Source organism: Micropterus salmoides, unplaced genomic scaffold (assembly GCF_014851395.1).
Source record: "Micropterus salmoides isolate LMB-PRFRI ecotype aquatic unplaced genomic scaffold, ASM1485139v1 Ms_hic_scaffold_6, whole genome shotgun sequence".
Taxonomy (NCBI): Eukaryota; Metazoa; Chordata; class Actinopteri; order Centrarchiformes; family Centrarchidae; genus Micropterus; species Micropterus salmoides.
The window spans coordinates 26,115,084-26,130,010 of NW_024044348.1; positions in this window are offsets into that span (position 1 = coordinate 26,115,084).

Below are 14,927 nucleotides of genomic sequence, written 5' to 3' on the forward strand. Positions count from 1 at the left end.
AACTTCAAGGAAAAGGAGTGTTTATCATTCTAGTAACTTTGGACTGACCACTTTATTTGTTAAGATCTAAAAAGTGCAATAGGATTAATATGAAATACAATAGAGAGAGAAACACAGGCAGTTTGAGGATCATAAAGGTTTTAAACACACCCCCTGGCTACACTTGTTTCGAAGGGAGAACACAAGCAAATGGAGCCTTGCGGTAGTTCAGGCAGACACAGAAGTCATTTTATGTTCCATATGTTCAAACATGTTCCATAAACACTCCAATCACATATGTCTAAGACTTGTGTCTCACATCTTCGCTGCTACACTGCTTTCAGACAGGCCAACTTTCTGGTTCAACTTTAACCTACCTTTTTACAGAATTGCAACTAACACATGTACTGAGGGGACATTTTACATTTAAAATAAACTTGCTCCCTAGCAGACAAACTATGTAATTGCAACACCGTTTCTTACACCTGAAACATATTCTTTGGCATTTCTGTACTGCTGTTTCTTGTTAGTTACTAGTAAATATATATGTACACTATATGGAGAAAAGTACTGGGACACCTACACTTTACTTTTATGACATCCCTTTCTAAACACACTTAACATTTTTCAGCTCCTACACTGAATCTAGGAAGATGCTTTGATCTCGCACCACAGAATTACAAAGAACAACTAAATGAATAAGAGAAGACGGCAGGAAAGAATGAAGGAAGTGTTTGATAAAATGGGGGGGAAAGGATGGCAGGGAGAGGGAGGAGTGATTAAATGAATAGATGGATGATTGAATCAATTAATGCATGTTAATGTGCTACAGTGTAACCAGGGACTGGAATGTCATTGCCAAAGGTCTTATAGGTCTCCAGTAGGGGGAGCCATGTGTCAGTGACTCCAGTCTGTGTCAAAGACCTTTATCAGTACAATTGAGTGTGTGAATGCACTGTGTGTGTGTGTGTGTGTGTGTGTGTGTGTGTGTGTGTGCTGCCAAAGACTGAATAGTCAGAAGGTGGTTCTTTGTTTCCTCATCTGATCTGATCTCATTGCTACCAAACCAAATTTTCCTGCGTCAGCGATGATGAAGTGTGATGAGGATGCAAAGAGAATAAGGTCTGTGGGTGTGTGTATGTGTGTGTTTTTGTGCTTCTGTGCATATCAAGTTGTGCATGTGCTTGTGTGTGTGGGGGTGTGTTTATGTATTGGCTGCTGATAGCATTTTCAGAGTTGAAGCCTATATACAGACTGGAGGCCCTCTACACTGTATCGACAGCTGCCAATTGTCACTCTAGTGACTGACAGTTCTGTATTGATGGACGGGACCTGCTGACAGAGAGATGGAGGACAAAACAAAAGGAAACAGAGCACCGTTGGTGGAGAGGGGCTGAGGAAACCGCAAAGAGGTGAGAAAAGACCAGCGGAGGACGCTGACTGGGACCTATGAAACTTTCTCAAGGTCATGGTAAGGAGAGAGTGGAAGAGGAGAAGGAAGGAAAGTTGTGGTTCAGTTGCCATTCAGCTCAGTCACATGAGTACATTTTCTTAAGAAGTCCAAATTGTTCATCTTAAGGATTTGCTCACCCGAACATGACAGGATATGCCATTTAGATTTACATTTCTAAGTGACTGAATTTACTTCAATAATACATATTTAGACACTATGTTAACACTTGTTTATACTATTGAACATTTGTTAATTCACTGAATCAGAAATTGAGACATTGTTAACATTAATAGTTAAAAATGTGATACTATAGTAATTTTTGTGCATTACATTACATTCATTTGTCAGACACTAAGGACAATTTTGGAGACACCAATTAACCTAGCCTGCATGTCTTTGGATGGTGGGAGGAAGTCTGAGCACCCAGAGAGAAACCACACAGGCACGGGGAGAACATGCAAACTCCTCACAGAAAGGCTGGGGTTTTAACCCACAACCTTCTTGCTATGAGGTAACAGTGCCAACCACTGCACCACCATGCCACCCTAGTTGGAAAAGCATAGTTGTTAGTAATAATATTAATTTTGGCTCCTTTCTATTCAAGCGTTCCAGTAAGCCTTTTATTACTTACACCTGTACTTTTCCAATTGTGACATGTCAAAGTGTCTTCTGCGAAAAAGGCCTAGAAATGCATTCGGCCTCCACTTAAATTGTTGTTAAATTGTGTCCCCTTCCAAACAAACAGCTACTGTTCAAGTGGTAAAACTTTTTGTCATCGTTGCTTTGTTGTTTTTTGGTTGGACCGACCCTTGGAGTTACATATCGTATCTGTTACATATATTATATACATATCAAATGTGCAAATTTATTCTGAGTGTCTGAGTACAAAATCAGGCATATAACATTACAGATACAGTAACTAACAAACATTGGTTTACTTTCGAGTTTGCTCATTAGCTCGCTGTCATTGGTTTATTAATCCTATAAACTCTAAACTGAAAGGCATCATGTCTTTGTTGAGCAGGAAAGCTCTGATAATTCACATTTTACTTTCTCATTGTTTCTCAGAGTAGTTTTGGACTGAGCCACGATCTTTGTGTGTCTTCTGATTGACCTTCGCAGCCCATCCCCAGTAGACACACACACCAATCACATCACCACCAAAATATCTTGTACGCATACACACACATACAGTACACACATTTGTCTCTATCAGTCTGTGCGTGTGTCTGTGTGTGTGTTGCCTCACCTCAGGAAACTTGTGGCTAATTCCATTAGTGGGAGGAGAGAGTATGTAAATGAGGGGAGACAGCTGGTGGTGAAGGGAGGTTGATGGAGTGAGCCTGGGGGGCCACAGGCACACAAACACACACACTTACATTGCTACACTTTCACACATGTGCAGCCACTGTCTTTATAACAATATATAGAGACTCAAACTAAATATACTGTATGTGTATGCATAAAAACACATCAGATACAGTAGATTTTAAGTTTTAATGACAATGCATGTACACACTAAACATGGTGTTGCGTGTACATAAAAGGGATGATTGAGCACCTTTTATGTGGATGTTCAGACATTGTTGATGGTAAGTGTAGTCCATTTAAGCAATAAATGCCTTAGTACGTACTTTATTGGCAGAGAAAGCCAAGTTCTCTTGCTTGCGGAGCCATGCAGATGCGGCTGCACGTGAGCTTCTGACGCCCACACCCATCTAGTGGGCCTCTACTGCACTGTGGATGCTAGTTGCTGGATGGTACGCATTGTTACTAAGCAAATTAATTCCTGCATTTGACCATTTCTTTTTTACACGCAGCTATATCGCTACTGTCAGGTTATGTGTATCAAGTAAATTTACATACAGCAGCAACATACAAACACACATACTGGCAGAACAGCTTCTGCGTAACATCAAAGCTAACGCTAGCGCTGCAGTAAAACGTTCCACGAGAATCAACATGAAAAACCGGCATCCAGTACTCGGCTTCGAATGAGACTTAATGTTTACACATTTTCTCTTTACTGTACTTCAGTATTACAATATTAGTCCAACATCACCTCAGCCTGTTAGCCCATAACGACAGCTATTACTTTGTTGGCCAAAATATAGTGTTAGGTGACAACTAAACGGTCATCTGCCCTATTGGCTTTGTTGTGTTTTCCAGTTTATCTTCGGCAGAATCATTGCATGGACTGGGCTAAGTGTTCATCCACACAGGGCCTTGCACTTGGCCTGCAGTTTTTTTAACTATCTAAATTTTTTGACTGCTTATTTGCCTCAAAGGATTGGAGGAACCTTTCCTGTGAGATTGCGTTCAGAATCCTATTGACTATCCCAGTAAAAGTGGCATTGGGCAAGCAAAGCTTTTCAGAGTTGAAACTACTTGCGCACATCCATGTCTCAGGACAGACTACAGTATGTGGGTCGCCCTCCTATCAGTTGAAAAGGATGTTGCATTCAAGCTGGATTACAAGGAATTTATTGCTGAGTTGCCAAGAAGGCAAGGAAAGTGACTTTCACTTAATCCATTTATGTGTGGTGAGTCGGACAGAGTCCATTTCATTTGTTTGAGTTACAGTACAGTGCACACTACAGTAGGCAAGGCAGTGTATGACCTGACCAGAGGGAAAAAATTATCCTATATGGTAATGAAATGTATTCTCTAAATATTGAATTGTTATCGGTGGGTGTAAAGCCACTGGGCTAGTTTTTACAGTTGATTTTTTACCTTTGAAAGACTATAGCAACAGGGCATTAGCTGAGACAATGTACACATGTTGTATTAATGTAGCCTGCTTGTTAAAAATGTATTGCCTAAATATTACAGTATTCCACAGTCTGCACTGGACCTAGAATAGCCATGTGCATGTGACTGTCACCATAGGTGATGTGTAATGAACAGTCTGAAAAATGATCTAAAATCTGAATGAAATGTAGGCTGTAGACCTGAAATATTGAATTGTAACACACTGTCATACTTCAACTTGCCTAAATAAAGTGACAGCTGGGCTGACTTGATGTAAAGCATGTAGTTTTACAGTTGATTTTTTTTTCCTTTGAAAGAAGAGAATGGCAGAAAGTCATAGCTCATAGCATGATGATGCTGTGCAATTCGACTTGTTAAAAATGTACTGCACAGAGATTACACGTGCACTAGATCTAGAATTTCTATCTGCATGGGAGAGTGATTCATGCGCATGCAGCAGGGCCTCGCACATCAAGTTTGCACAGGCCCTTGCACGCTCTACAAAGGCCCTGATCTGTAGGATCCGTAAGATCTGTAAGATCTCCAGCACTGCTGTATTACATCTCTGGCTCGAATAAATTTGGCTTGAATATCCGAGTCAGTCAAAACAATGTAAAATGTATCCTCATCCATAATATCCTCTGCACTGATATTTTGGGATGCCATTTTTGCTGTTGGAAGCAGCTAGTTTGCAATACAAGCGAGGACAGCACCATCTAGGCATCTCCGGGCTACCCAGAGGCAGAAGCTAGAAATCCAAGCTGAAGGAGCTTGTAGGTGTGCCATGCTACCAACTACTTTAAATGACGGTGGTAGTGGTGGCAAGAAGATCTACTTGGTGAAGTCAGCATTCTCGGGCCAATATAGTATGCACTGAACAATTTATTGTTTAAGTCCAATGCATTTACCATCATTACTTATTGGACATCCACATAAAAAGTGCTGAATTGTCCCTTCAATATGTCTTTGTTGGGCAGGCGTAGTAGCATTTTTAGAATGATCTTTATAAGCGCACACTTGTCCAGCTTCACATTGTCCAATTTGTTATGTGCACTCTGGCCGTGCAGTGTGTGTCCACTCAACAGTCTCTGTCAATGTTCATCATTTATCTTTGGAATTAGGTTTAGTTTATACTAATTTGAAGCATAAGATACAAAGTGTGTACTTTTAGCATTTAACAAAAAAATAATTTCTACTGTACATAAACCACACACACACACACGTGTCTAAGCCATATTTACCCATTACATCTGTGCATATGTTGAGAAATTCACACATGTAAACATGTGAACTGTTCAACATGTGTGTGTGTTAGGGCTGAGGGGCTGGGGGCTGATGGGTGGGAGAGTTGGACAGAAGGTCCAGATGGTTGGAGAGATAGATGGAGTGATAGATAAAGACAAAGAAAGAGGGAACAAAGACAGATGTAGTCACTGAGAGTCTCCCATTGGTCACTGCTCTGCTTCCACACACACACACACACACACACACACACACACACACACACACACACTCACACACACACACACAGTGTCACTCTCTTAGTAAGGACCCGTTATTGACATCAGAATCAGAAGGAGCTTTATTGCCAAGTAGTGTTTTACACATACGAGGAATTTGCTTTGGTGATAAGGTGCTACACGTAGACAAACATACAGTTGACATGAATAAATCTAGAAATATGGAATAAACAATGCAAGTTATATAAGAATAATAAAAAGACATAATGCATTGCCTAGCCCCTTACCCTAACCCTAACCCTACCCTTAACCCTAAAACCAAGTCTTAACCCTCAAACAGCCCAGGGGCTGCTGTGGCTCAGGAGGTAGAGCGGGTTGCCACATGTGTGTGAATGGTGAATGCAGATGTAGTGTAAAAGCGCTTTGAGTGGTCGAAAGACTAGAAAGGCGATATACAAATACGGAGCATTTACATTTACTTTAAACTTGTGAGGTCCAGCATTTTGGTTCCCACAAAGCTGTTGGACCCCACAAGAATAGTGGGCTCCCAGCTTCTGGATCCCACCAATATAGTAAAAGAAGACCACACACACACACACAGATAGGTGTTGATCATAATCCTATTGTATATCAGCAGTGACCACAGTGCAGGACTCTCATCACCTGTCACCTCACACACACACACACACACACACGCACCATAATCCTGTCAGTAACTCTGATGGAATTTAGAGGGGATTTCTTTCTTTTTTTTTATCTCTACAGCACACTGTGAATCATGGGAGCAGAAAGTAAGGTCCTGGACATGTGTGTATACACACCTGCACACACACACACACACACACACTGACTCTTTACTATTCTTTCTGCAGTGTGTTTTCATGTCACTTTGATCCCCTTGCCTCTGTTCTTCCCCTATTGCAGTTTGTAGTCTGTACAAAAGCCTCAATAACAGGTGACAACCTAAATATATTCACTGCATCCATTTTTTTTCACAAACAATCTTCTCCCTCATGGCAATTTTGCATATTATAACCAAATGAAAGTGAAAGCAGCCTATGTGGGACTAGAAATCACCGCGGGGATATGGCTGCAGATGGGAGCCGTAAAGGTGAAGGCTACTAAATGGTGCTGAATGCTCACAGATATACATTAAACTATCCTGAAGCACAGGGGTAGCATGTTAAAACTGTAATTGGGTGGTTCTTCTCTTTAAAGTGAGGTATTGTTGGCTGAATGATGTGATGTACTGTGCTTGATTGACAGGAAATGAGAGAGGAGGCTGGGCAGTCTGTCATATCGCTAATGTGATAGGTAATGCCCCGAGGACACACACACACACACGCACACACAACGGAGTGACTCTCTTTCTATCTGTCACTCCTACACACACCTCAGTTACTCCATCTCCACCTGTCTCAATCTCCCTCCCACATACACATGAACAGTTTGTCATTTTTCTCTTCATACACACTTCTCTGCTCTTGAAATCACTCACACACAACAATTTATGCACTCAATGTTTGGCTGTGTGGCGTTTTACTGCAGGTTAATAATGAGAGGAGAGGTGTGTGACCCTGTCAGAAGTGTGAGAAACTGACCCAAAGAAATCAGACAGGGGCCGAGACTCCCCCAACCCTGAGGGCATGAAGTGTGTGTGTGTGTGTGTGTAAAAGAGAGGGGAAGAAAGTGTGTGTGTGTCCATCCCCATCTTCCCATGGATGACATGTGTGGGGTCATTTACATACTATTACCTTTCTATTGGATATGAGGCACCACACACACATAGATTGGTGGATTGGCCTGGTGTGATGCCCCTGTCAGATGTCAGGATGCAGATGGGATGGGATGGAGGGGTGTAGGTCACGTCTGTTCCCCTCCCTCTCTCTCTCTCTCTAACACACACACACACACACACCTGTCTGGCCCCCCTAAGGTGCCCAGTTACTAAGAGAGTTGTCAGCACGGCTGTGTGAGGCTTCAACTGTTTGACATCTGCCAGCGACCCCCCAAAACACACACATAAACACACACACACACACACACATCTCCCCTACCACCTCATTTCAGAACAACAGAGCATCTCCCAGTGATCAACATTTAGACACAGTCATCACTTACTGGTCCCAGCTGCCAACACACACACACACAAACACACACACACACACACACACACACACAGGAGAAAGAGTGTGAGAAAGAGATTGAACCACACACCTGAGACAAGTTAGGAAAGAAAAAGAAAAGAAAGAATAAAGCTGTCTGTCCCACTTTGTGTGTGTGCGGTGGGCCTGTGTTAAGGTTTTGTTTTTCAGCATACTTACACTCAGAGTGATAGAGAGACAAGCCTCCATTTTTTCCACTTTTATACAAGATAATGAAGCTGTCATCTCAGACAACTTCATTGGATTGGTGCAGGAGCACAGACTGCTGCTCAGGGACACACACCTACATAAGCACACAACGCTGCGAGTGATCCCCCTGGCCCCCGTTAAGCATATGTCAAATATAACCATGTATAGAAAGTGAGATTGTGTGACATATGTACAGCTGGCTGAATGGCAGAGACACAAAGCACCAGAGCAACACACGCACACACACATGCACACCCAGCTCATATCTTTAACATGCAAACAGACAGACAGCCCTGATAGCGAATAAAATGAAATCAACCTTGAATGGCGAAACCCTCTGTGAATACTTGTCTCCTCTTTACAAGTCAATTTCATATCCTGTAGCTCCAGACAAATCTAAAGAGATTTGGTAACAGTGTGGAAACAGACGGAGTTGAATAAAAGGGGTTACAGAGAGAAAGTGAAAGAGAGTGTGATAGACAAAGAGGGAGGGAGACCTTGGTGAGAGCTTGGATCGTATGTTAAATTGGGGTGAAAAAGTCTTAACAGTACCACTAATTCATAACTACAACTGCAATGACTTCTACCACAAGATTAGATAGGGCTGGTATTCTTTCAGACAGCACAGTGGGTTAAGACACATGACATTATTTAATCATGTTGTGGGTTTGAGGTCTTTGCCGTTTTGTCAGGCTGTCAAAATGAATAACAATTTGCCTTTAAATGGCTGGTGTGTCTTTTAGCGATGGGTAAAATAATCCTGTGAAAAATGGTGAATAGTGTGACCATCCAACCTTAGTTGGATATAGGTGCAGGACAAAAAAAACACAGACAAAGGGAAAGGAGAGGCTGTCCACACTGAAATTTCCAAACTCGTTTTGACCTGCAAGGTATATAGCAAATTCATAAGGGGGTCATTTTGTATCATGTGACCCTTTAATTGTAGGTGGAGTCATTTTTTGTCGATTAGACTGTTTTTTGTTCACAAGAATGTTTGACGGTCCTGACGGAGACCTTGAAGGTTGAGGTCAGAGGAGGGGGGGCGAGGTTGATGGGTCAACAAAACATCAGACTTTAACTTAAGTGACCGCAAGTCATGTTTCTGCCTAAACCTATCCATAGCCCTGTCACATCATAAGACAGATTTCTTTTTCCATTTGGAAGGCAATGGCAAATGATATGGCCCTGCTGATAGCGGCGTGAGATCAGAAAACATTTTTATGTGTAGTTGTAAAGGGCAGCTACAAACGATGTTTGTGGTTGGAGGATTTATAACAGTTCTCCAACAATGAACTACAGTGTTTTTATTCGGTCATAATATATTAATATTTAGGTAAAATACATTATTATGTATATGAATGACATCATATTATCTATTATAGTAAAATGCCTTCATTCCAGGCTAATTATGAAAATTAGGTACTTTACTGTAGTATTTAACATTTTAAAGGCAGGGTAGGCAAGTTGCATCTGAAACACTTTTTGTCATATTTGTTGAATTGTCTTTATACACCAATGCATATTATAAAGTTAGGTGCTCTGAAAAAGAGAGAATAAAAATCGGCTGTCTGTTGTCCTCTCAGGGCGGCAGCCACTCGTTTCATTCGGACCGAATGCAATGATTGGCTGGGTGACTTTCACGCTTCCTCGCTGCCATGGCTACCAGCCGTGCTGCTACCTGGCTGCTACGGAGCTGCCCCTGCCGCGCACCCGGTAAGCTCTGTCAGACCTGACGAGCGAAGCGGTCAGACCGGTGGAGGTAATACCTGCGTGGCTTTTCAACGATTGACAACTATTTCTGCTGGACAGGTAATCTGGCTTTTATCATTTTGATGGTAATTTGTTACTTTCATCGCTAGCAAACGTAGCTACCTACTTAGCATACAGCTAACGGTTGCTCCGAGTGCAGGCTGGTGTAGGAGCCAGAGTAGAGACGATGAATTATATCTAGCTGTAGGTGAGCTGGAAAATAGCAGCACAAGCTGTGTTTTCCAATGCTAATATAAGGTAAGACAATGTAGGTGTAGACTGCGCCGGTTTAGATATTCACCATCTAGGTTTATTTTTATACTATTTTTATACCTATCTTTACACCTTGTATCTAATCTGTTTGTGTAATTATCTTGTGTCTGCAGGCGTTGTTTATCTGTATGTTACTCTTTTACAAATGATTTAGCTGTGTGTTTGAAGTTATGAGAAAGACATTTCAACGTTAGTATACATAAACAATGATGGCTAAAGGTCCCCAAGTATCTGTGTTTCTGGTGTATAAGCTTCCTATAATATAGTTTGACATTGTTCGTAGCTAAACCTACTGTGTGAAAACCTTTTACTGTAATTGGTGCTGTTATGCCATTACTTATTTTACCAGAAGTAAAAAATCCTGTATGTATTATTTCTACTGCGCCCTCAGGTCACCTGCAGTCTCCCAACACCCTGTGCTTCTCACCAGTACACTGATCGGACCATGCTGGCTGGCCTGGATTACAACCACCGTGTCCACAGACCAGTCAGGAGAAAAGCTGATGACACAATTCGGTATGTTGCATTGTGAGTACTCTTGTGCATTTTACTCAATACATTTATAAGTGATGAGTCAAAAAATATTAAACAGTATGAGGAATACAGATAGATGGTGCTGACTTATTGTTATTGATTGCATTTTATGTGGAAATAGTTTACTAATTACTCTATAAGAGAACAATGTCAGGTGGGCAAAATTTTCGCTAAGCTGATCCTCCTTTCTGTATTATCAGGTACAGCAAGGTGTACAAAAAAAAGTCCAGGAAGTGGAGCTTGTATTCATTGAAGGTGGAGAAGGACTACAGTTACATCGCAGACCTCCGGAGTGCCATCCTCCTCCTCTGGTTGTCTACTACTGAGGAGATGCCTAGAAGCAGAACCAGGAGACCTGATGATCCCCGTCAACATGGAACCCCATGTGGTCAGTCAGGTGTCCCTGCCCCAACTGTGTTGCTAGCAAAATATAAAACAAAAAGTAATATGGTTGGTTTTGAAATGTGGTAATCATGTTAGAGAGGTGACTGTGATATATTTAATCATCTCCACAGCAGCGATACGATGCTATGAGTAAAGTCTGAACTGTCTTCATAATCAGTCGATACATCTGGACACACCTTGTCTCTTCCTGTATATACTTATTTTTATTGATTTAAAAAAAAAAAAGATCTATTTGTGATTTAGGTTGTAGTTTTAGTGGTATATAATAAACAAGTGTTATATCACATTTGGATGTCATTATTTCAGACATAAAACATAAATGTAGTTGCTTGATTGTTTATGCTTTATCATTTTCAATGTTTTATTTAAAAAAGAATGAAAATATTATCCAGAACAGGGAACAATATCTTTGTATTTTCTCTACCCTCCTTGGCATAAAAAGAAAACAATGTACAGGTATTCATTCACACAGTGGAGGGAATTATTTGTGTAGCAGTTGGTGACATTATATCTTACACCCTGCTAGGATTAAACCTCTGTATTGTCCTGGTGGATCAGGAGAATAGTTGCATATCTTCCAGAAACAGCAACTTAGTATCACGACTCTGTGACCAAGTGCTCCACATTGCCACACTACGAACTGTCTGTTACTCTGTCCTGGTTCTGGAAGATCAGCCTTGTGTGGTGCATGGAAACACTGTAGTCTGGAGGTTGTACACAGTCCTCAGATTCTGGCCTGTAAAGGAATATATAGTTGTTAGAACCCCAAATTGGAAAGATCGGTGTAATAGGACAGAACATTCATCAACATGATCAGATATTTTTATTGAACAGGGTTTTGTTGTTCTCTAACAGGACTTCTGTGTCCACATTACACACCAGGTCAATGTACATGACACAGATGATCCGATGGCTGAAGCAGAGTTGTAGTTAGTTGTTGTAATCAGTAAACAATAATAAAAAAGTAATAACAATAGTGATGGATTACATTTAAAAAGCACTTCATTTTTGACAATCAAAAGGCTTAGGGGGAAACACCAGAGAAACTTTGAGACAAGTACACTGGGAGATAATAGACTAATATTAAAATATATATGTATAGATATACCTGTTAATATGCTGTTGTTGGAGCGTGAAGCTTGCACCTCGTCCTCCCCGTTCTGCCTGTTCTTCCTCGGACCCCGGCACCCCTCCCTCCTCTGCTTTGCCTCGACCCCGGGCCTGTCCCGGTTTGTGCTTGGCTCTGAGGTGCAGTCCTCATCAGAGACAATAATGCTGTCACCATGGAAGCTCTAACATGCAAAACAACGTACATGTTATGAGTCTTACACGAAATACACGTTCGTGTAGTGTAACTGATGGAAACAGGAAAATGTGTATCAGCCTGTTTTTAGCTTTGCCCAATGTTCCCGCAGCTGTTGGCACAGCTACCTGTTGCTAACACTTAGCTAGCCAGCTCATTACTGATTACTGGTCTTTTTAAACCTATCCAATATTAACATGCTAGCTTGATAGTGAGTACTAACAGCCGGGTTAGTTGTTTATTTTCATAATGATAAAGTTAGATGTTTTCTTATCCCTGATGTGAGCCGCTGCTCTCTGCTCGTCACACTGTCCTCGTCCTCCTGTGATGTCGGCAACGCGCATTCACGTGTTTTAGGGGCGTGGCTTTGGAAGGAGCCCAGAAGGGATTAGGTGGGAGTTTCTCTGTTGGATACTTTCAAAATCCAGCAGTTTCTGGCTAGTTTCTCAAACTTACCTACCCTGCCTTTAAAGAAATCCAGTGATGCAGTGTTATATTCCCATAAAGGAGGACTTGTAAGAGATAGATTAATAAATGAACGCTCCAAATCGATGCCACCAAGGCCAGGATATCCTAAATTTAGTCCTTAGTATGCTCCAAAAACACCTACACTTCCCATAATGCTTCTTTACCGCAGTCTATTCCACAGTCTTTCTGTTAAAAATTTAAAAATCTCTAAGTGAAAATAACCCTAATGGCACGATCAGGTTATTTTCCAAGACTTGAGAAATTGTATTGAATTGTTATATTGTACTGTTTTCACAGCCTGAGGAGTACTCCCCATGATGAGTGAACTGATCTTCACCTGTAAAATCAGTAGAGGGCCCCTTTTATGAGTTTAAATAAACCTGCATCTTCATCTGCACATCTGAATGAATTTAACTGTCTCTTTTTAAAATCTGGGTGAACAAAACACAATGAAAAACCTACAAAGAAAAAGTATGAGGCAACATAGAAATGCAAAATGAACGTCTGTTGTGTGTGAATGACAGCAAATGAGGAAGGCAGTTAACTTTTTTTCATCCGATCATCCTCATACCCACTCATCTCTGTCTATTCAAAGAAAGGCATAATTACAGCTTTGAGTATTTAGCCTCATAATTTACTTGTTCTTTCACATTATTTACAACTCTCTCTCTCTCTCTCTGTTTCTCAGCAGGGGTTCACCCCTATAATCTAGTCTGTTAGGTCCAATCCATATTCCCAGTTATTATCACTCTCATTTGCTTATTAAGTGCTCCCTTGTTTTCTTCAAATAAAGTTATAATTAGAGATTTAGTGTCGGCAGCTTGAAATACTATCTCCTCTTTATGGAATCTTGGGTGGGATGAGATAGAACCATGTTTTATCATACTCGAGGAGTTAATGAGGATGTGCACAGCTTGATATTGTGTTTGTATGTGTGTGTGTGTGTGTGTGTGTGCGTTTTCTAATTATGTCTCTGCGACAGCTTTCTGGCCTCCAAAATACCCAAATACTGCGTACCCTCTGTTGTGTTGTCTTCACACTGATTTATGTTAATGAAGTCAATCACAAAAGAGGGAATATATAAGCTTGTGCTTTATATATTGCTTGAGATAAAACCATTTCAGCCACATTGACTTCATGCTTCAACATTGTTTTCCATTTTAATTTTAATTTCTTACAAATACAACCATTATGGGCAACTAAAATGGATTATAGTGCACCACATAATGTACTCTTTAGTAGCTTATTTAGCCTAAATTACATTAATAGGAACTGGGAAGACTCATAACTCGGCCAGCGTTCGAGGCTTTGAATACCAATCACCATGTTTCCCGAGGATGATCCACTGATCCATTCATACCTTCTTGTGACCCACCCTGTGGGCCCAACCCTGTCTTTGAGAAACAGCAGAGTAGAGTACATTAAGACACGCCCCAGCAACACACTGATTACATATGCTAGCTACGGTAATGAGCTGAGCTGGACAGTGGAAGACTGCTGCTGTTTATGGCAACTCATTATCTGGCCCATTGACCAGAACTGTTCTACACATCATAGAGCCCCGTGTCCTCTACATCTACGCCACCATCATTCTCTCTCCTTATCTGGATGAAGGGGAGTGGGGCTGTATGTGTATGTGTGTGTCAGTTGGTAGTTGGTTGAATGGACTGGTGTGTGTGTGTGTGATAGGTAAGATGTGGTAGTTAGATGGATAAATGAAGGGATGAGTGGATGGATAGAAGTGAAAATGTGTGTGTGTTTGTATTCATATTTGCTTTCGTGCGTGCGCACATAATGAAAAGTAAGATGATTCCTAAGCTAATGATCTCACACCCGCACATGCAGCATTACACGTTCATTTGAGTAATATTTTGTGCCGTTAGATTCATTTAAGCGCGTGTTTGTGCATTTCTGTATTCGATTATACACTGAAGTGTCTTACTCAGGAGCGTGAGTCTGTGCGCGTCTGTTGGTGCATGCGCATGTTACTATGATCGCCTGCCAAAGTAAAGTGTTTGCCGCCGAGAGAGACAGGGGCGCTAAGCTCAAGGGCACATTTGTTTCAAGCTAATGATAGAATGTAAATGGAGCAAATTTCCTCTGCAACAGAAGCTCTCCCGCTCAAACACACACACATTCATACTTTCCGGCACAAACACACACACACACACACACACACACACACACGTAAGGACACA